This window comes from Pimephales promelas, chromosome 11, assembly GCF_988280905.1.
Source record: "Pimephales promelas chromosome 11, fPimPro1.hap1.1, whole genome shotgun sequence".
Taxonomy (NCBI): Eukaryota; Metazoa; Chordata; class Actinopteri; order Cypriniformes; family Leuciscidae; genus Pimephales; species Pimephales promelas.
In genome coordinates, this window is record NC_142779.1 from 16673362 (window position 1) to 16697465 (window position 24104).

A 24104-nucleotide genomic window follows, 5' to 3' on the forward strand; every position below is an offset into this window, starting at 1 on the left:
AAAGAAACAAGGGATAGCCTACTAGACAAAACCTCAAAGAAATGCCACAATCAAGACCTCGGAGCAGAAATGAGGGAGAAACACCCAGGAACTCTGTGTCTTTCCCTGCCATTAATGTTTGGATAACACACCACGTCTCCTTCCAAAAATAATAATAATGTCTAGTGCGGTGGCTGTGAAATAGCCTACCAACGTCCGTTGCCATTATTTTTTGGATGACTGATCGCGAAAGGAAAAAAGATGTTTTAGTCGCATAACATTGTTAATGGAAACGCTGTCATTTCACAATATTTTTTTATCGACATTCAGAAAAAAAATGCGAAAGTTTTGTGGAAATATGTATTGACGCCACTTAACCGAGCAAAAAGGTTTACTCGGTTATGCAATTTTAAACGGTTAACCGGTTAACCATGGACACCCCTATATTGAAGTGTCGGCTGTAGTATGCAAGTGTGTTAATACACTCCTGCCTCCTGGTCTGGACATAAAATACTGTTCAAAAGTTTGGGGTCAGTTGGATTTTTTTAAAGCAATTAATGTTTATATTGTTACAAAAAATTATATTTACATTTCTAATCAATAAAAACATTCCTTTGATCTTTCTCTTAATCAAAGGATTCTTAAAGTATCATGGTTTCCACAAAAATATTTAGCAGCACAACTGTGTTCAACATTGATGATGATGATGATGATGATGATGATAAGAAAATCTTCTTGAGCACCAAATCAGCATATTAGAGTAAGTTCTGAAGGATTGTGTGAGACTGAAAACTGGTTTTGAACGGTAGTATTCTTCTCACAGTTTTCAAATATGATGGCTTAAGAGCTGAGAATCCATTACATTTAAAAACTCTCCACTGATTTCATACTTCAGTAAATGCAGTATGTCATCCAGGTATTATTCAACCGCTATATTATTATCAACATTGAGTTCATTTTCGAGTTCATTTCATTAGATCATCATTTTTGAGCAACACTGAAGTATGGATATTCATAGACTAGTTCTGTTTTGTCTGACCGTGTTTTGGTTTATATCTAGGCTGTGTGTATCTGATTGTTATCCCGCAAAACAGGCTAAAGACAGTTTGGAGTACTTGCCCAGTCACTCATTCCAATCTGCTTTAAAGAAGCTTAAACGGGCTTTGCTGAATGGCTTCCTGAATGGGCAGATTTGCAGGGAACTGAACAATCTACAAGCAAATGAATGATTTCAAGAAAAGCTTTCTTTCTAAGAACCAATATATGAGATACTGTGTGACGTGTCTTGATCAGGTTACTAATGCAGGAAAATGAATCGTTAATCAAGACACTGGGGAAGTGTGCTCAGCATGAAGCAAATTACCTGGATTAGCATAGCAAAACGCTGCATAATGTACCTTTACCACGATGTGGAGTCTCAGTGAGAGAGAGATGCCTCTGTTAATTACACTAGTGGTAAACAGAATGTGAATGTGACAGGGCTAAATGGAGCTGAGAGAATGGAGAAGCTAAAATGGAGTCCGATTTTTATATTCCTGTCATGTTTGTTTTGAATTTGCTGCTTGCATCTCTGACATTCGACTCATTATGAATGATGTCTAAATGGATGCGATACACACTTTTTGAAAATTAAAAGAAGTCATCAAGTTAACGGAGGACTTTTTCAAGAACCACATTTGATCAAATCTGAACATATAAATACCACCAATTTCCTTGTAATTTTTTCTCAGCTTTAAACAAATTGGAATATCTCAAATTTAAGGACCACAGTCAAAATAAATAAAAAAAATTCAATATTTATAGTGATAGTTTACCCCAAAGTGTTACCATTTAAATCAGAAATACCATTTAGTTGCACTCATCTTTATTTGACTTTACCTTTTGTATCCCACTGAAAAAATGAAGTATATATTTTTTCCATACAAAGTCAGTGAATACTTAGGACTGTCAAACTAAACAATGATGACAGAGCAACAAAAACAATATCATAAATGAAGTTTATATGGGTGTTTTTCCAAGTCTTAAGGCATATGATATGATGGAGGATTTAGGATGCTGTTTGTCCTTTTATTTGATGGATGTGCTTTTCTGAAAGATGTTTTGGTTCAAGCAAATTTTGAAGGAAATGTAAAAGAGCGTTGATTTGTTGATGTCTTCATTTTACATGATGGACTGTCCCACAAATATAGGGTTTGATGTTTATAAATGCATGTCCTTACAAATATCTATCATTGCAACCACAGTTTCCATTAAATTACCCTGTGGTAAAAATGTGGTAACTTGCTATTAGCCGCCACTGTCATTCAAAAAAAGAAATGTAAACAAAATGACAGAAGGATTCTGAAATGGTTGGATTATTGTTTGCAGGATATTTAATATTATTTTAGATGTAAGAATAGCTGGAGTTATTATGGTATTTATTAAATATGATTACCATGGTAGTTTTTTGTGTGATGATTATATGTGGGTAATGCGCGTGACATTATTGTGCAGCTCCTTTCAGAGCGACGGCCTTTTCACACTGTTGACAGATATAGGTCACTTAAACATGAATGTGAGTTACTATCAAGACCAAAACAAAAAGGCATGATATGTGAACTTGGACCCTGGCAGATATTTTAAAGGATTAGTTCACCCAAAAATGAAAATTTATGTCATTAATGACTCACCCTCAAAGTCGTTCCAAGCCCGTAAGACCTCCGTTCATCTTCGGAACACAGTTTAAGATATTTTACATTTAATCAGACAGTTTTCTGTCCCTCCTTTGAAAATGTATGTACGATATACTGTCCTTGTCCAGAAAGGAAATACATCAAAGTAGTCCATGTGACAGTGGGTTAATTAGAATGTTGTGAAGCATCGAAAATACATTTTGGTCCAAAAATAACAAAAACTAGAACTTTATTAAAGAAGAAATTTATGAATTCCTTGCACAGACCGAAGCGCCCGTGCCTTCATATCAGTTGGACATGGCTGTGGTTACACGAGGTAAAAACGATATAAATACAGTTCGTTTTCTCACACAAACCTCTCGTTTCGTGTCTTAGGCCATCAATGTGTACTTACATTTACGAGTCATTAAATCATATCTAATTTTGACTTCTCTGTGCAAGCTCTTTGAGGTGAACTGAGGGAGGACCCCCTAAACTAGCATTATATGACTGATAGACAACAAAGGTTTGACCAAAAAATATCAAAATTGAAAACACTGTGGAAACAAAGACACCAAAATCTTGGATGCCCTTGAGTTAAGCTAAAACATATCAAAAATTAATTTCAAAGTGAACTATCCCTTTAAACCGTGTTCAATTCAAGGTCTTACGGGGTTGGAATGACATGAGGGTGATTCATTAATGACATAATTTTTTCATTTTTGGGCGAACTAACCCTTTAAAGTAATATGAATACATTTAGCATTTATCTTTTTAGCTTACAATTTCGTCTTCTGAATATTTTCGACAATCTTTGATAAAAAAGAACAATTTTGGGAGTAGAGTCATATGTGTGTCTCTTAATTAAAATCTTAAAATGATTAAGATGTTTAATATTACAGTAGTTGAGAAGGTTAAAACAGTTCTCTTAACAAAAAAGCAAGGTTATTTCTGTTAGATGCTTGCTTGTCTTTGACTGGTTACTGCAAGAGCTAGGATCTGAATGGGCATTTTTTTTCTGACTGACATGAACATCTGGCCTTGGTATTGTATGCATTTCTGAGCAGTTATGCTTTTATTGCAACCAGTACTATTTCACTTGAAGTCGGTTTGTGCGCAGATATTTGAACCAAATAGTTTTTAAGGGGATAAGACTACATCATTAAAGGCAAAGTGTGTTAGCCACCACTTCGCATTAATTACTTTTTTCAAACAAGCTTCCTGAACGCCCCTCTGTCTTTTATTGGTTGATGAACAGATAGTTCTGCTCCCAAAGTCACCTGATTGGCTGAGCCAGCGTTGCTGTTTTGGTCTGGTAGGGATTCACAATCAAACAAACCGAGCGATGTTTGATAGTGCCGCACGGGATTCATCCTGCAAATGTCTTGCTTATGGTTGTCTCTGCATATAAAGCTGGGAAAAAAGTATTTTAACACTGAAAAAATAACACTCTTCAGCTTCAAGTTAAGTGTAAAGCTAATTCATCAGATCGATTAATTTATTTATTTTTTGATTGACATTTGGTGTTTTCAATGGATCTCTAAACCAAAGCAAATGAAATGTTTTAATGAAATCATCTCTGAATATCTGACGTTCTGAAGCATTAAATGTTATTACAGTGAGCAGCAGAAGTGGCTACACAACAGAAGGACTGCAGTATTTGCTTTCTGTTATATCCTCAGGACATTTTAGAAATGACCAATTAGAGGGAACCGTGCCCAAATTGTTTCAATTGTTGACATTTACTCTGCGCTCCAGTTGATGATATCACTGATTTGGGAGCGAGGTGTAACGCTTGACCTGTTTGTTTTTGGGTGGGAATAGTTTTCCTCAGCTAATTTCCCTCTGATAAGTATCTGACAACCCATAGTGTGGTACATTATCTCCGGCTGAGGAAAACGGTTTCTTCAGAGTGTGAATTGATTTTGCTGGATGCGATGCGGCACTTCAAAATGCTCACTGTTTTTTTTATTTTTTTTATTTAAACTGTTTTTTTTTGTGCGTGTGTGTGTGCGTGTTCTCTATTGCAAATTATCAATTATTGCTTTTGTCAGGGTTCTGCCACCCGACTCCTGTCTGTAGTGAGGAACTGTACTGTTTCACCTTAACAAATGATGTTTGCACTCCCACCCCCCCACTTCCATTCGTAATTATCAACTGTTTGCACTGCTGGCTACATTGATTTTTCCTTCTTTCTTTCTTTCTGCATGTCATGACTCCACATTTATTAGTCTGTTTAAATTGAATTGAGGGTGTGTTATGTGAAAACGACTGGTTCTTTCAGAATTATGCCTGAATTTTCGGATGCGGACTATTCCGTGCATGCGGGAGCTTGTCGTCTAGTGCAGTTCACAGCATTTAGAGGATGGAGAAGGGTCATGTTTTGAAGGGTTGAAGCAGATCAGTGGAATTGTGCAGGGGTGACAGACATGCACACTGGAGCACAGATGTTTAGGAATGTCATATCATATCATCTAAATCAAAAACCTGAATAATTTCAAAATTATATAATATATAAACATACACACGTGCATGCATATATTTCATTATTTGATAAATCCTCATAATGCTGGGTCAAAATTGTATTGGTTTAAGCCATATATTACAAACTATCAGGTAATTGTATTGTTAACTGAATTTTATTAAATACATTTGTTTTTTCCTCATTGCTGTCCATGACTTTGTCAGAACAGGCATGCAAGCAGTTGAGTGACATTTTGTAGTGTTTGTGAAAAGGATTTGTTTCTAGCACTCCATAAAGAGTTATCACAGAGGATCAACACATTTTAAAAGCCTACAGATGTATGCTCTGTATCAGTAACAGTATTGACACTTCCAATAAGCTCTCATTTTGAAACACATGTTATTACTCTGGAATATTTTAAGGGTTATTTGAAACCTCATTGAGAAACAGTTGATACTCAATATCAGGTTGATTTTGCCTTAGCTCTGTTCATTCTTCCTGGATCTGCACATGAAACTTGATTGCAGATATGCACCAAATTTTCCACTACATTTATTTTCTCATGAATGTTTGCATATTTCAGTGATTGCCCTTCTAGTGGATTCAAATATGCAGAAATGGCAATCTTCCTCTTCTGGAATGAAGCATGTTCTCATTTCACAGCCTCTAATTGCTTTTCTGAAAAATGGTCAATTGTTCCACTTGCGCAAAGACTAAAGTAGATGCTAAAGTGGAATCCTTGCTCTGATCATTTATATATTATTGGTATATGATGCAAGTTAACTCATACAGGTAAAACAGAAAGTTTATTGAAATGACTTCCTGAATTTGATCACTGACCACTGCTAAAGATGTTGTTTTGTTGTCAGGGTGTTGTCGGTCGTTGCCGTGGTGTAGCTTTAGCGTTTGCTGAGGTGCTCTGAGTGGTTTTTAACATGTTGCTAGGGTCTGTTGGGGGTTTGGTAGATGGTTTCTTATAGAGTGCTGCAGTGATTGTAGTTTTATAGGCCAAAACAAAGATGAAACCCAATGAAGTTTTAGCACTTCATCATCCCAAAGTCAATGTGTTTTCTGAATGAAATGGTCCTCACTGCAGAACATGAAATCCACGACGAGGAGTCGGCTCCAGATCCAACTCCTCCCACCTTACATATACCTAAACCTACCCAGCTCCACCCCCTGATCCCTAAACACACCCCTAAACCTACCCATCTCCGCCCCCTGATCCCTAAACCCAGCCCTAATCCTACCCAACTACACCCCTCAGATCTGGATCCAACTCCGCCCCCTGGATCTTGTGCACTGCAATGAGGTGTTACTGAAAACTTTCACGCTTTGTTCTATGGCATAAAATACAAAATAAAATAAGTTTTTAAAGCTGTTACTTGTCTTGATAAAGTTGTTTGCTATAGCAGCAAGTGGCTAAGTAGTACTAAGGGTTTTGTAGAGGATATTAAACATCACACGAATCAAGTAAACTCATCTGCTCAGTAGTCTGCGTTTCATTGGGTTTATAATCACACTCTTGCAAACTCAGACTTTCAGGGAAAATGTTTGGTCACACTTTAGTTTAGGGTCCAGTCTTCACTATTAACTAGTTGCTTATTAGCATGCATATTATTAACATATAGGCTGTTTATTAGTAAAGAACTCATTAATGCCTTATTCTGCTTGACCATTTCTCTAATCCTATCCAATACCTAAACGTTGTGGTTAATAGTGATAATTGAACCCTAATTTTAAGTGTGACCAAATGTTTTTTAAATTATGACTGAAAGAGTTGTCAGGTCAGAAATCATGTCCCAGGGTGTAGTTCATATAGATTTTTACTTCTGTCATTGTATTTAGGCATCAAGATTCAAAAAGATTGTGTTCTTTTGTGAAGATGATCATGTGAACAAAACATGAAGGCCTAAGACTCCAACTTTTGTTTGATACAGTACAGTAATCCAAAAGCCAGTTTGTTGAGGGAACAATGTCGATGCTAAACTTCGGGCTGGCCTACAAAATTTCCTACAAAACTCTATTGGACCAAGTGAAAGAGCCCACTCAAAAGTCTCCATGATATTCTGGTCTCTAATTATGACTCAAACGTTTGGGATTTTTAGTTGGTCTGATCATTTGGAAATGTCCAAATGATAAGCATATCAAGTGGTGATGTGGATCCAATTTGGTCAATATGAGGTCCAAAAACTACTTGGAAGCAGCTGCTTAGAAACTTGGCTCTTCTCATTATGTCTTAACTTTTGCAATCTGACCAGCACAACAGAGACTCGGTGTTCGTGTGTTCACTCCATCGCGGGCATTGCTGCCCATGGCCATTTGCTGATCCTGTTCTCAGCAGCTTAGGACGTATGTATATCATGCTCAGAGAGATGTGGTGGTCGGCCATCCAATCCAGTTAGCAGCTATCCGAGCTGGGGTACGAAGAGAGGGCCCAGTCATTATCACTTGCACATTCGTGCCACACATTACCGTCTGACCTTCACATGGCTGTCACTCAAAAAGCGGCCTCACATGCCAAGAAACCAAAGATTCTCCACCCCTATCGCTTATACGAGATTAATAGCCTCTTAATTGGCTTACCTGGCAACGTGCAATCACTTGCGAGGTCGGTAAATTCGATTTGGTGCTGACACATACCACTTTACATGTTTATGGTGCTCTGCTCTCACAATTACACTCCAGCACCGGTGTCCGTTTTTACCCTCTGTTTCTCGACGTCCTTACCTCTCAGCGAACTGTGAAGGAGCTTACCCAGCCGTTCAGGAAACGTATCATTTTAAATTGTGGTAACTGCTATATGTAATGAATTTTGGATTAGGAGTAACGAAGCAGCTCTATGATAACCTTTCGGAAGGATGCAGTTTGTGAGCAGAGGGAAACGGGTTATAGCGGGAGTCTACTCCCAGACACCCCAGGGTGGCTGCGTTTGATGTCACTCTTGCTGAAAACTCCCCAGCGCAACACAAACAAAACACGCCGTAGCAGACCTGTGCGGATACATCAGTAGAGCGGGAAATGTCATATCGTCAGGGGTGTGCGTGTGAAGTGAATTACTCTGGTTTGGTGAGTGTCCCTGGGAGGATTCTCTAATTTCAAGCTGAAGGTGTAACATGTCTTTTATTTCTTCCCAGGTGCAGTGGACCCTAGTTTGGACAGGAGCTCTCAGAGGGACCTTCCCCACGGACTATATGAAGGGTCGGGAGGGGAGGGGGAGGGGGGGCTGCTGACATTACTCCCAGCTTGAAGAACACACAGGTTGGCATGCCTTTTAAATCTGACATGTTGTTTTTACTATGTCATGAAGTTTAGTATTGTTGTTCACTTTTATTGGCTGTAAATTTAGTAGTTGTTCTTTCAGCACAGATAATTTAGTGGCTCGCATTTTGTACCTTTTTGCATTTTGACTTGAAAGCAGTGCCTTTTTTATCTTTCATACCGACAACTCCATTAATAAGGCTCAAATACCCATTCTTTGCCACCAAACTTATGAGTTTTTTTTTAATTATGAGATTACTTGTCATTTAATTTGCCTAAATTTGTTTTAAGTCACAATTGTTGCTTTAAGTTTGAGCTTTGACAGAGGGTGGGCACAAGGACAACCACACTTTATATGTCTTTTGCACACTTTTGAAATACTGGTTGACAGCTATATTGGTGCAAAAATGAAGATTTCCAAGTGGTCACTGCGAGTGTATGTCAACATGACTTCCATTTTCTGGAAAAGCATGACAAATCACCAAACAGTAACAGCATTTCAAGCGGCTTAGAACAAAGTACGTAACATCTGGATAACGTTCGACCTTTGTACACTGTCCTCTGTACCGGCAGCGGGTCATTCCCGTCTTCTGCCATAAGCTGAGAGATGTTTACATATCCTGTACGATTATGCCTTTTCATGAGAGCGTGGTGAGCATCGGGAACATGCTGGGTTGATTTGGCCAAATTGGAAGCCTGTGAGTAATATTCGGAAGAACAGACCCGAGCTGGATGGACGTCTGGTAGTGTTTATGCGCAGGGTAGCTGTATCTGCACACAGAATGCCTCGTACCCTCAGGCCTCCAGCACCTGCATAATGGAACAACAGAGAAGAAAGAGAGGGGAAAGAGATCAAATGACAAGGGCTTGGGTTTCTCACTTCAAATGTTTCTTATTTTTTTGACTTGCACCAGGAAAATATTTCCACGACCTCAGAGAGTTGCGCGTCGATATGATGGAGCGGCCTTGTCGCCGTTTCGTAAACATTTGTCTTATTGCGTGTTTGGCTGTTCTCCCCAAAAGCCACTCTTGGAAATTCATGGAGGAAAAACACATTTCTCTGAAACGATCGCTGGGTGCCTTACACAATGATTTAATATAGCTTTGTATTTTTTTCCCCCCTTTCTCCCAGCTTTTTAGTCAGGGATTAAGAATTGGGGCAGGCGGGGGCAAGGAGGGAAATAAATAAATAAATAAAGGTGGTGGTTAATCTCGCTTAGTGCAGTGTGAACGCTGAGCAGTGCTGTGGCCTGACAAACATCTGCCTCACACACAGCCGAGCGGGATCAGCTAAAGCGATTAGCGCGCTCACGTCAGGCTGTGGAGACGGGTGTTTGTTACAAAAGCCAGAACACCAGCCTTTCCTCCCACACTTCACCTGGAACACTGACACTGCAGCGCAAAGACCGGCTCTCTAACCGCTAACTTTTCTAATACGCGTATGCTCCTCTTTCTTTTTACTCTCTCTCAGAACAAAGCAACGTGTGGCTCGGAGGATTGAACAATCTGTCGTGGTACTAAAGCAGATGCTTATCACAGCCAGTGTTGTATCTGAAAGTTCTTAATTAGCATATATGTAATGAAATATGCTATTCATTAAGGTGTAATTGTAATTTTACACTTGCTTTGTACCGAGACGGGGGCCTCGGTGTGATAACGGCTGACCTTTCCTTTGCTGTGTGTAAAGGGAGACTGTATCCTGCACATGCTTTTACACTTAACCTCATTAAAGCAAAGGAGGGGCGATACTTCCTGAAAGGGGTCTCGACAGCTTTCTTTCACTTTTTCACTTAATTTCTCTTTAAATGGTATTAATCTGCATTTTTTTCCCAGTAAAATATCTGAAAATGTTTAAAACAAGATATGTAAGTTATTGAGGCTCTTCTCTTCTCTTCTCTTCTCTTCTCTTCTCTTCTCTTCTCTTCTCTTCTCTTCTCTTCTCTTCTCTTCTCTTCTCTTCTCTTCTCTTGCCATAAACTTTTCTTTAATACTCTTTGCCTTCCCTTTCCATTTCCTTATCTTTCTTTTTTCTTCTCCCTTTAATCTTGACATCCAAGTTCCAGTGTCCCCAGCCATGGCGAAGGCTGCATTGCTCTTTGAGGTTGACTTGGTTTTCCACCCTCATTTTTCAACAATGAATGGCCTCTCATATTGTGTGTGGCTCCTCAAACAAGGCTAAGTGTCTCCTTGGTGATTTACTTTTGACAACAATTGATGTATACATTTTTTTTTTAGAGTTTAATCTAAAGCTAAGTTTTCTCACTTTTATACATTGCTTGGTTTGGGCAATCTGAAAAGTTTGAGCAGTCCTTTTGACTGACTAGTGTTGACCAAATTTACTGTATTCCCAGCCATGCCTACTGGGGGAAGGAGCTTAGAACAGTGGATATTAGCATTTACACCTTTGTGTGACAGTTATTCCTAAACTTCTCAACTTTATTACATTTTCTTTTACGTCTTTGGGAATGAGACATTATTACCAGTCACCCTGAGACTTTCAAAATGATATCAAACACTCCTTAAGGATTATCACATTCACATTAAAACCATATTCTTCTGTGAGTTTTCAGTGTTACTGACTGACTGAGGGAGAGAGAAGATGTAGATGCTCAGAGAAAGGGGGTAGGCTGTCAAATGTTAATTTGCAAGCAATGCTATTTGTCTTCGGAGGGCATTGGTGAGAATGAGTTCCAGTTTTCCAGTCTTACATATACATTGCTCGGTTTGGGCAATCTGTAAAGTTTGAGCAGTGCTTTTGACTGACTAGTGTTGACCATCATTGATTTGGGGTGGAAATTACAAATTTTAGTTACAAATCTCTTTTTCATCTAGACTTGAAGATGTTTTGCATTCTGAAATTTTTTGTCTTCATTGTTTCATATCACTTGATAGAAGCACAGTAAGAAATGATTTTGACGGTGAAGTTTTCTCTGGGCATGTGTACAAGCCACATGGTGTGTTTGATAAAGAAAAAGGATGTCAGCACTCGCAGGATTAGCTCACACCACAGGAATTAACATCCCAGCTCCTGTAGCACCCAGGATTTCACTTCTCTTTGATATCTAGCCTGTGCAGTTACGGGAGGAAAACGCATGTGAGAGGAGGAATACTCCCATTTCTCTTTTCTAACTGTGGGAAGGTAGTCTTTACCTTTTGTAAATTACTGTTTTCTCTGTTGATAATAGCGCAGCCTCAGCCAGAAGTAGCAGTGCTCTAAAACTGTATTTTTCCAGGCTACATTCTAATGATACTTTTAGTATTTAAACTACAGTAATGCTGTCAATTTAAAATGTAGTTTGCGACTCTACAAGTTACTACAAGACTACAAGTCTACAAGGAAAAAGTAACCGCAGGGGACAATATCTTTAAATATCACAAGTTTTGGGTTCGTTAGAAATATTATAATAATTTTATATTTATCTTTTTATCTGTGGGTGGTGATGGTGCAGTGGATAACACATACCTTTGGTGTGAAAGACCCAGGTTCGATTCCACTGTGAGACACCAATGTGTCTCTGAGCAAGACACTTCGCTTTGGATAAAAGCGTCAACTAAATGAATAAATGTAAAATGTAAATATATCTTATGTTCACCAAAGCTACATTTACTGAATGCAGTATAAACAGTAATATTGTGAACTATTATTACAATTTACAATTTATTAATATGGTTTAAAATATAATTTATTCCTCTGATGACAAAGCATTATTACTCCAGTCTTCAGTATCACACGATCCTTCAGAAATCGTTCTAATACGCTGATTTGGTTCTCAAGAAAAAAGTTTTTTGATGAATAGAAAGTTCAACAGAACCTGACTTCTGAATGTTTGATTTAGTGTCACAGTTTGTTTAGCTGTAAGACTGTGTGCCTAATCTACACCAACCGCAAAAAAAAGAATATGTATCACAAAAAGGTACGAAACAAAGCTACTGCTGCTACAATACATCAGCCTCACTCTCAGTCAAGTAATACTTTGCCAAGAATTGCCTATATACTGGCACTTCGTTGTTGTTAATGGAGGTTTGCCATCAAGTTACTTTACTTTTTTCCCCCCATTGTTGGCTCAGATTAAGTTCAACACCCCTTTTGAATGGAAGGTGTTGAAACAAGATGAAATATCCCTTCTACCCATGCCAAAAGTGCATTCATGAAGAGCACTGACTGTGCAATGCGGGACAGATGTGGGGATTCCTCTGGAAATATGTCTTTTGTGTGGAAGGGAAATGAAAGCTTAGGCTGGGATGTTCTTCATCTCACTTCTGGAGGTGAAGAGGCTGAGGATTGTGCATCTGTGTTGTGTTTATGCCAATGACAGCTAGCATCCTGATAGGGCTCGGAGTTTGACACCATGATAAAACTGATGCACTGTTTCGTAACCTATTGATTTTAGAGACTCTGAAACAGCTCACTGGAAAGATAGTTTTTGTGTATTTTCTGGAACTCGAAAGTTTCATTGGGATTTAGGTGGAAAAGAATGACTAGTGCATTATTAATCAGATCTCTTTTTGTGTTCCATTAAACCCCAATTGTTTCACACATATGTTGTCTTAGCAGTGAGATATAAACTTTTCCCTTTGTCAGATACTCAACAGTAAAAACTAACATTTGAATCATTAAATGTACAGATGTACATGCTGCCCTTGACAGGAAGCTATATATGATTACAAAAGATGTTTTCTGTTGGCCTGCCAGGCCATGCAGCCATGATTAATGAGTGTAATATACAGTGCATCAAGAGTGGACACATGCATTAATGGCTCTCAATAATTTGAGCAATACATTTCAAATGCTACTTGCACTCAGGGGCTGATTGTTTCTGAATGATTTAATCTTGTTGAGTTGTCTCCCGCCTGTTCGTGTCAATAAACAGGAAAACAATGTGCTCATTTGAATAATATCACAAATTGTGTAGTTCCTGGCAGTCCCGGGCTGTGCGGTGTGAAGAGTGCCAGCCCTCGGGGTCTGAGTGAACGAAAACAAATCACTGCATTGCTTACACAATTACAAACCTGCACACTATTCATCTGCACAGGATATGCGAATTACTTATCTGAATGCGTCTCCAGATACTATCACTAGCACACAGTGTTGCACAGATTGAGATGTACGAGATATAGGTTCTTGAAGCAAATCGGTGTGCGTATGCATAAGAGGAATCTGGCTGGTTATTTTAATATAAAGATTGTCAGATTAGCTTCATATGTCGCATTATTATATTACTGTATAAAATCTAAAATGAACCTTTTTTTCTGTCTTTTCCTTTTTCAAGAAGATTCACAAAAGAGCTATTGGTTTGAATAAAACTAATTTACTCTGAATCGTTCTTAGCCACTCGCTGAATTATTATTTTTTGCTTCTGTACGTGCACTGTATTCACTATTAGAACTGTGATCAGTGTAGCATTTTTGTTTTTTCATTTAATTGATTTATAATCAGATAGAAATATTTAACAATCTACAATTTGAAGTAATCCCCTTTATTTGTTTTCCTTCAGACATCTAAAACAAGTAATCTGACTCTTAAAGGAACACTCCGACTTTTTGGGACTTTAGCCTATTCACCTTACCCCCCAGAGTTAGATCAGTCCATACATACCTTTTTCATCTCCGTGCGTGCTATAAGTCTGTTTGACGCACCCACCGCTAGCCTAGCTTAGCACAAAGACTGGATGTGACTGGTTGCAGCTTTCATACTGATCCAAATGAGTGGCAAAATAACGCAAACGTTTTCCTATTTACATGTTGTGATTTGTATAGTCACATAATGTACAAATAACAAAGTCAAATGAGACACAGACATCTTTTAACCGTATAAAACCTGGGAACTATTTTCTGAAGGCGAAGCACTGCTACTTTGACGGCGTAATAACCGCATCACCGGAGACACGCCGTGGTGAGGAGCGCAGAGTTCGCTCGGTGTTTGGGTAATAGAGTCAGCAATTTATAAATAGTAAAAGCGTAGTTTAGAGTCATGGGTTTTCGCTCTATTGTAAATAGCTGCGACTGTAAACAGGGGAGGTAATACCATGTTTCACAGAATTCCAACTAAAAACGCTGACTGGATGAAGAAATGGCTAACTTACTCTGGATATTTATCCAAACACACCTAAGATTATCAAGGGACATTATGTTTGCTCGGTACATTTCAATGAGGACGACTATTTTGAAAAAATGGAATTTGCCACACGGACCATAATGTGCTGAAGGATACGGCCATCCCATCGATAGCACAGACAGGAAAAGTGGATCACCTGCGGCTGAGGTAAGTGTTCCGTTATGTTTTTAGATGACCTACTGTAACAGTGCCTTTAGCCAGATCTAATGTAACGTTAGTGACACTATTATATGATTAGGGTATGAATATGTTTTTATCTTGATGCGGTGCGGACGCGCTTGGGAAAAAAAACGAGCGCGTTTACCGCGTTGAACTTGCACCCTGCGCGCGGCGCGCCTAGTAGCCTAAATTTGAAATAACCATGGAAATAACGAACTTGAGCGTGCAAAAGGGTACGATAGGCTGTGAGTTCATTGTGCAAAAACAATTTGTGCTATTACTTTCCCCTTATTCTATCCTATAGTAATGCAATACTGTATATTATATAGGCAAATGTATTTACTGTTGAATACATTTGGTTCAGCTAATAAATTGCATTTAAAATATATTGATTCCTGTAATAATAATTATTTATTCATGTGATATTTATAAATCTGGGTGCGTTTTTGGTTGGAAATCAATGAAACATGGTACTATTACCTGGTCTCCCCTGTTTATTGTCACAGCTCATACAATAAAGCAAACACCCATGATAAACTATGCTTTTCTATCTAACGTTAGTAATTGCTGACTCTTTATTCCAACGCTGAGCGAAGCGAACTCTCTGCTCCTCGTCACGGTGCGTCTCAGGTGATTGTTATCACTCTGCCCAAGTAGCAGTGCTTCCCCTTCAGAAAATATAGTATTTATACGGTCAAAAGATGTCTGTGTCTCATATGGCCTTGATATTTGCACACTCTGTGACTATACAAACCACAACATGTAAATAAGAAAACGTTATTGCGTTATTTTGTCACTCATTTGGATTAGTATGAAAGCTGCAACCATCCACATCCAGTCTTTGTGCTATAGGCTAGCGGTGGGTGCGTCAAACAGACTTATAGCACGCACGGAGATGAAAAAGGTATGTATGGACTTATCTAACTCTGGGGGGTAAGGTGAATAGGCTAAAGTCCCAAAAAGTCGGAGTGTTCCTTTAAATGTTTCATTTTTGGTGCTGTTGGCTTCATGGTAGTTCATGGAGCTTGAAAGCTATTGGAGTGGAGACTGAACTCAAACAAAGCCTTGAGTTATCAGAACATACTGTCTCATCCAGCTGCACTGATTATGTGAATTCCTCTCATTTATTTGCTGGTGATTTAGGGCGTTCACGATGTTGGTGTTGCTCTCTGGCAAGACTATCTGGAGTTGATTTACGGATACAGTCTGTTGGATAGAAAATCTGAGGCCATTATGATTCTGCCCAGACCAACATTAAAAAGTGTATTTATTGCACTTCCAGTTTTTATGTGTGATCCGAAGGAGGCGGCTTGCCCCAGATTGGATGCTCTCATTTGACAAACCTCCATTTTGCTTGAATCTGACAGCAGTCATCTCAATGCATTACATCCAGCGTACTTATACGGCTCCTCCAATCATATATTTTCATTCTCTCCTTCCAACTCTGTGATCTTTATAGACTCCATAAAGAATGACAGATGTTTCTTGGTTTCCCTTCACCCCAGACTCCCCAAGTTGGGTCTCGGTGACACCTTTTGTTCAAGGCCCTCAGAAGGACCTGCAGAGGTGGAGCGTCGTACAGAGCTGCCGTAACAAAGCAAATAAAGAGCTGCGGTGATGGGGAAATTTTATAGTATCAGAAGGAAGTCTAGGAGGAATGTGGTAAGCATTTTAAAGCAGCAAGCCATTCAAGATCTGAATGAAAATGCCCCCATCTCTAGCGAGACCTCCTGTAGCCCCACGCCTTCCAGAGGAGGGGAGCTTGAAAGACATCCAGACTGAGTTTAAGGCCTGTGTGCTCCTGGTAATGAAGCACAGAGAGGGAGGGAAGGGGCCTCTGGTATGTGTTTAATTAGCAGAGGGTCTAGCTAACTGACTATTATACAGTGTGAAAATTCACTTAAATTAAGGAGTTCAAAAACTCATGGTTGCTTAGTGGTTCTTAGCTCTATATTTATACATTTTATATTATGTTATTAGATATACTAATTTTGTGTATTAATATTGTATTTTTTTATATTTAATACTTTAGCAATATTAGTATTTATAAAAAATAGCTATTGATTTGGGACCAATATGTTCTACTTTTTGACATTATTTTCATTACAGTTAAGCACATTTTACCTATTCATTTCTGTAATGTGACAAAATAAAAGTTGTTAATTGGTCAAATATTTATATTTGTATTTTTTATGTTATACCTTTTAATTTAGCAAATAAATTCTCAATGGATTATTGTAATGGGAATTTTGGGGGGAATACTAATAGCCTAATTATCGTAAAATCATTTTATGGTCCTTAAAATAGGCTTCATTTTCTTTTTGGGGTGAAACATGACTTGGATACTTTTTTTGGAAGATTGATTATGACCATTTGTTGCTTTGAAGCAAAGTTGAATTACGTTACGTTTAGCTATGAAGGTTATATGTCGCGAGAACATCATGTTGACGTTCTCAAATATTTCACACATGCACAAGCACAGTTTCAACTGTTTTGAGAGGCAAATAGCTGCATGGCCGCGTGAGCTGCAGAAGATTATTGTACCGTCCAGACCCAGATACCAGAGAGTGAGTTATTCCCTGCACCGTGACCTGATTAATTGAGAACGTCTGAGGTTGTCTGTGGGTTGTGTTCAGGCTCCAGTCGCCGCCCTAACCTCATCCATCTCAAATGCTTGTGTCTAAAGGTTGGCCTCCGAACGATGACCCCTCGCCTCAGCCGCAGACAAAAAGTCAGTGTGCTTAAGTTGATTGAATGAGAGAGAGCAAGAGAGTGAGCACGGGATCAAGAGAGAAAGATAGCGCAGAGCGAGTGAGAGACAAAAAGAGGCAACATTTAGACAGCTGCACGCGTAGCGCCATGTATCCATGTCTGACAAAGCAAGATATTTCTGTCTCCTTAGTGTGGCCCGCAGGCTGCCAAGCAGGCCATCTCGATGTCATCACCGTCACCCTGCTGTCATTGGCTAAAAAGGCCTGGCTGCGTGCGTGCCTGAAGAACAGCATGTGCTGGAGTTAAGGGTTCTGCTAGCCCAGGCCTAATTGGAGTGCATCAGTCAGGCAGCTTGACTCATCGAAAATTACTGGGATTACTAAAATTCCAGGCCTGCAGTAGTTATATTTTATGAGCACCCCATGATAACAGTGTACGCGATAATAGGGCTCACTCTGAACGTCATGTGACCGCCTGTCTTATTGATACAGTCAAGGGTCCAAAAATAACACTTGTGCCAAATGGCTCTGGTGAGGAGGACTAGGGTTGTAACGGTACACGTGTTTGTCCTGAATCGTCACGGTTCAGACTAGGCATGGGCGGTATCCAAATTTTCATACCGTCAAACCTCCTCCCTATTTTACCGCGGTATACGGTATTACCGCGTGACTAATTAAAAATTACGAGATAAGGCTCAGACGGCATCACACATGATGACATGTTCAACCAGAGAGTGTCGGTTCCAATAATGCATCTAAAAGCTGTCAATCAACTATTAGAAAACAGGAGATACACATTGTCTCACACCAGAGAATGTGAGCAGAGTAGTGATATTTCCTCTAGAGAGGGGAGCGCATTTCTGAAGATCACGCGCTACGAGCTCTGTCCACTCGGCGACGCGAGCCGAGTGGAGCCGAGATAAAATTATTTATTAATAAACTAGTGTTTTCTATGTCAGTTGCTGCAAAGATAAAGTTTGCATTGACGATGCAAACTGGCATCTTCATGGTATGAAAACACGAGTAGCCTAATGCACACTTCATATGAATAGCAGAGAGCAGCCCATTTCTTTTAGCTTGTAATTGTTTTGTTTAAAGGTATAGACATTTCAAGCTTACATATATATATATATATACTTCTCAGATCATTAAGACATGTATCTTATATGCCGAGTTTCAGTTCATGTATGAATCGCGCTCCAGTCACGCGTCGGCGCGTGTCCTGATTACTATCTTTGCTTTTTATTTATTAGCCTAATCCAGGCAATTTGTTGATGAAAAAAATAATAATAAATGAAGATGCAATTTATTCAAAACGAAATTCGTTTTAAAGAAAGGCTTTGTACAAAACAAAACGTAATAAGTGGTCATAATCATGTCTGACTGACCCAACGTGTTTTCTATGTCAATTGCTGCAAAGATAAAGATTGCATGCAAACTGGCATCTTCGCGGTAGTGAACGCGAATAAAGAGTAATGCACACTACATATGAATTAGCCTAAACATAAGCAGAGAGCAGCCAATTTCTTTTAGATTGTTAAAGAAGACATTTCAAGCTTACTATATATACACACACTTCCCAGATCTTGTTTCTTATATGCGAGGTTCAGTTCATGTATGAGTCGCGCTCCAGTCACTCGCGGCGCGTGTCCTGATCACTATATTTGCTTATTATTAATTAATCCAGGCAATTCGTTGATGAAAAAAATAAATAAAATGAAGATGCAATTTATTCAAAACGAAATTCGTTTTAAAGAAACGATTTCTACAAAACAAAACGTAATAAGTGGTCATAATCATGTCTGACTGACCCATTCCAAATGTTTTCCGATATTGTGCATTTTATGATCTTATCTTAGTCATCTCATGAAGTTCCCTTTTCATAAAATCAACATACATAGAAAAACATCATATTATTAAAAAAATATGAAAGGAATACGTTTTTTTTTTCAAACCTATAGCTTATATTTAAGCGTCACACGGTCCGTCCCGCTGTACTACATGTGGCGTGCATTGGTGGGGCGCAATTTTTAAATAATAATCGAATAATACCAGGCAATCTTTAAATATTATTTTTGCTTGAAATGCCCATCCCTGCCAAACTGCAGAAGTCGTGTTCTTCTTCGAGACCAAGTCACTCGGTGCGCAACTTGCAATCTTTGCCCTCTCTCCCCCACTCTCTCGTCACCACACTGTCACGTCATGAGAACCAGATATAAGCATTTTAGCCATTAAATAAATTGTATTTAAAACATTGCACTTATATAGGAGACAAGGATTCCTTGTCTCCTATTTTGTCTCCTATTTAAGTGCATTGTTTTTTTTTCTGACGGTGTGACGATATTGAAAATGATACCGTTGCTATTTTTAGATCCCGCGGTATACGATATTACCGTAATACCGCCCAAGCCTAGTTCAGACGACGAACGCTGTCAGTCACAGGTGATCCATACTCCAATCCAGAAGGGGGCGCCCTCTGTAATGCTGCGCTGTTCACTAACGGCAGAAAGCTGCATCCTGTTTGTTTTCCTTATTTTACAAAAGCTCAATGTTTTGTTTTTATTGTGTGTACACAAACAAAAATAGACCCTTCACATGTTTTGAATGATTACCATAAATGACAGAATCTTTTAAGTTGTGTCCGCTGTTTCTTTTTCTTTATTCTATTTAGCTTGTGTTTTTAGAACTAAAGAGATGCTTTTTCAAGTTTTGTAGCTGATTGTGAACAAATACACTTTGCTTTCTGTTTACTGCTGAGTCTTTAATATACTAAAGGAGGCTGTACTGTACAAAACTACCTCAGGGAGGCCTGAATGCCACTAGTTGGAACAAACTGTAATTTGCATTACTGTCTGTTTAAAATAAATGAAAAGAAAACCTAGCTCTTATTGAATCGTGACCCAAAAACCGAACTGAGACTTCTGTGTACTGTTACACCCCTAGTCGGTACATATTAGTCACTCGCCAGTTGGGCGGATTATTAGGAGCTGCAACATAATATGTGGTAAATTGAATTGTAAGAAGAATTGTAAGAAGACTCTGACCCTTGCTAATTTAAGTGTCGCGAGCAAGTCGAATCGTAGATTGTGACCTTTACGTCTTACACATCATATATTTATCTATTATGCCTACAAAGTTTATTTCTCAAACTTATCCCAACATTAATGCATCAACATGATGATTATGATAATAATAATATTTAATAATTAATGTTTGTATAGGCCTATTATACGTGTTTATTTATATTATTTTAGTGTATTCTTTTGACAGTGAGATTATTTAGCTTTTATATTGATATAAAAATCTTGTTTACTGTCCCACCTTCAATATGTAATATGCTGAAGTATCCTGATCCAATACCACGCAATTCAAATCTCAAATTACATGTGATATCATTTGTAAGGCACATACATGACACGATTTCTGTATAGTCAGAAATGGAAACATTGTTCAGTGCTTCCTAAAGATTGCGTCGTAACCTCATGCCACAGACACTTTCGTGGTGAAACGTGAGGTGGATGTTTATGTTCTTTAGGTTAACATGGTTATCTGTGGAGGAAACCTGGCCTGCTGGCTCTGTTCTGATGAGCTGACTTCACTCGGCAGCTGCAGAAATGTTCTCTCTCACTGAGCTGCAGGGACATGCCAGTATTTTCATTCCTAACTTCAGGCATTTCCGAGCTCTAACAAAGAAACTGTGAGGTGATGAAACTAGGGTGGAAGCTGTTTTCCAAAAGGACCAAAATTATTTTTTCTGTGGTAGCAGTAGATTCCACAGAAGCTCTATAAAGGTTGATTCAGAAATATTTCATGCCGTTTCTTTATATGATGATTCTTTCTCATGAAGACATATTTATTCAAGTTGTATCCTGACACAAATATTCCACCAAGTACTGGGTCACACAGGAAAGATGCTCAAAAGTGTGACAACACTAGTTTGAATCCATTGCATTACTGTATTTTTTTAAACTGGCGGTACTGGAAAATTACAAGCTACAGTTCCATCCTAATCACCGTCTTGTTTTTAATCCTTTTGGAAAACAGTTTCCCCCTCCTATAAAATGCTGGTGATTCCTGTAACGGAAATCCCACTCATTTTTGTCGAGTTCCACTCAATCTTCTCCCGTTGACCATTGGAAAGGCTCCTGCTGGGGATTGACAGGGAGAGCCTTTGACAGGCGGATACCAATAAACAGGGAATTGCCCTTCCAGAGAAAATAGCTTGGTAATTGTTGGGTACGTTCAAGCTCGGCCGGAAAGAAAAGGCTGGAGTGAGCCTGTGCATTTTTCTGCCCTGCGTCAGGGTTGTAGATGTGTCAGCAAGTCCCTCGCTCTTGTGCGCATGGCTGTGGTTGTCTGCTCAACTTGGCCCGGTGCTGGAGGCCCAGCTGAATGCTTAGTGGTTGGCAGGTTTGGCCGCTTGCCTGTATAACTGGAGTTTGAATGAAAGGGGCCTTGTGAACTTTTGGGCTACTGTGGCATTTTCCAGCTGCCGAGCGAAGTAATTAAAAATCTTCAGCTATATTGCATGATACGTGCTCGGTTTGCTGGAAACGCGTTGTGAGACCATAGTTATTAGATATTGTAGAAATTCTGGTTAAGTTTCTGTATTAATCTTGATCTTTACCCCTTTTTCTATACTTGATTTTGTTCATGGTTCTCTCTTGGTTTCATGTGCACACATTTGCGCTTTGCATCGCTGAATCTGTGACTCGGTCATTCTGTTATTATGCTTTTTAAATGTTTGATGCATTGTTTTACTCCTATTGTCTCTGTTTTCTGATTGAGAGGGAAAAAACCTTTGATTTTTCCTTTGAAACTCATCTACAGTATATTATTCTAGGATTTAAACCTGTAAATATTAGGACATTTCTAAATTCATATTTTTGTAGATTTGATAAAATCATGAATTAATAAAAAAATGTAAAAAAAATATTATTTTAAAATGCATTTAAATTTGGGCTGTCAAACAATTAATCGCAAAATAAAAGTTTGTGTTTACATAATATATGTGGGTGCACTGTGTCATTATTTTATATATATAAATACACACACATGCTTGTATATATTTAAGAAATGTTTTCATGTATATACTGAATATAGATTTATATATAATTTATATTATATAGAAATAATATTTTTTTTCTTAAATATACATGCATGTGTGTGTGTGTATATATATATATATATATATATATATATATATATATATATATATATATATATATATATATAAATATTATGTAATTTTATTTTGGATGCAATTAATCGCTTGACAGCCCTAATTTAAATATAATTATAATTTTTTATTAACATTTTAATTATTATTATTATCATAAGCTCTTATGTATAGAGCATTACAATATTTTTATTTTAAAACTATAAATATACGTAAGTGTATAAACTATAATTAGAATGTTAAGAATTCTAATAATTATTATTATTAAAAATGAATAATGATGATGATAATTATTATGCTTTATTTGTTTTTGTTATGCTAAAACTCTAAAATATTTCCAACTACAAAATTTCCTTTTTTTTTTTTGTGCAAACAAACTTTGATATCTGTCTATAATAAAACCTAAATCTGGAATCTTGAACATGGAAAAACATGTGACTCTTACTGTGTGCACTGAAATGAGCTTTTTCTTCCTCACTGATGACCCTGTTAGTTTATCTTGCCTTCCACAGTTACTGAGTAAATTAGAGCTGCAGAAAACATGGTGACAGATGTCTTACATCACTCTCATGTGATTGGCTGTGAGTTTTTTATTGTCTGTGTGTAGTCTCATTATCCACTGCCCCTGGAAAAGAGCCTAATAAGGCAGACAACAGTCTGCAGTCTCTATTGAACTGTACAGAGAAAAATAAAGGTCTGCGCCACATGTAAAGACACCTGCCTGCTAATTTCTATATGTTCGCAGAATGCTCGTGTTTTTTGTTTGTTTTTTTTGTCAGAGAAAATATTTGCTTTGATTTTGATGCAGGAAACCAATTGGGGGAAAAAAGGGTGTCCCTCCAGCGGGTTGAGCCCTAAATGAATTATTCAGATCTACATGTTGTGTGTTTTGCCGGCCCATTCTGCTTAATGGCATCTTTTATGGCATGCATCAGAGACGACTCCAGATGTAAGAAAGCCTCGGCATTTCAGCTTTCTGCATTGCCTCACTGCGTGGCCGAGAAACAAAGCTTAAAATGCTGGAATTCATTTCACTTTTAGCCTCCCCTTAATACACGATTCGCAAATCAATGGCTGCTTTTGTCATGTAATTTGTTTCCATGCTCAGTTTTGTGATAATGTTTTGCGAGCAAGGCTCTTTGGATCAATATGAGATTGAGGGGGAAACACAAGCCTGGCTTCTATTTTTCTCTTCAAATATTTGGAAAATGTACTTGGTGCATTATCTCATCCAGAACATTTTAGTTTGATAATGGAATGCTAGTTTTTGTTCAGATAAGAACAACAGAAGTGCATTTGAACATTGCAAATGAAAGGCAATTGCTATAAAAAAAAATGATACACATCATAGAGAATAATCAATGCTAGAACGACGTGCATGTAAACAGAAGTTTAAGTTGATGTATATTTCTTAAACTAAGCTTTTTAATCATTTAAATGTCATAAACTGTTTAAGCAAAACAGATTTGAAATGTGCACAACAACACCCTTCAAAATCTGATGCAAACGTTGTTTTCTTGCATTGTTGGTTTTTAAAATGAGCTGATTTTTGAGTCGGCGCTTTGTTTTACATGTAACAGTGGTG

At 38.2% G+C, this 24104-nt stretch overlaps 1 protein-coding gene across 7 annotated transcripts in view; it reads left to right on the forward strand.

Moving 5' to 3' along the window:
- zmiz1a (zinc finger, MIZ-type containing 1a) overlaps window positions 1-24104 on the forward strand; it is a 194416-nt gene that overhangs the window by 84063 nt on the left and 86249 nt on the right. For 6 of the 7 annotated variants that reach the window (XM_089117099.1, XM_089117098.1, XM_089117100.1 and 3 more), the window contains one exon: window positions 8232-8355. The exons of the other annotated variant lie outside the window; for it this stretch is intronic. The gene's annotated coding sequence lies outside the window, so the exon portion shown is untranslated. The remainder of the gene's footprint in view (window positions 1-8231; window positions 8356-24104) is intronic. 7 annotated transcript variants of the gene reach the window in all.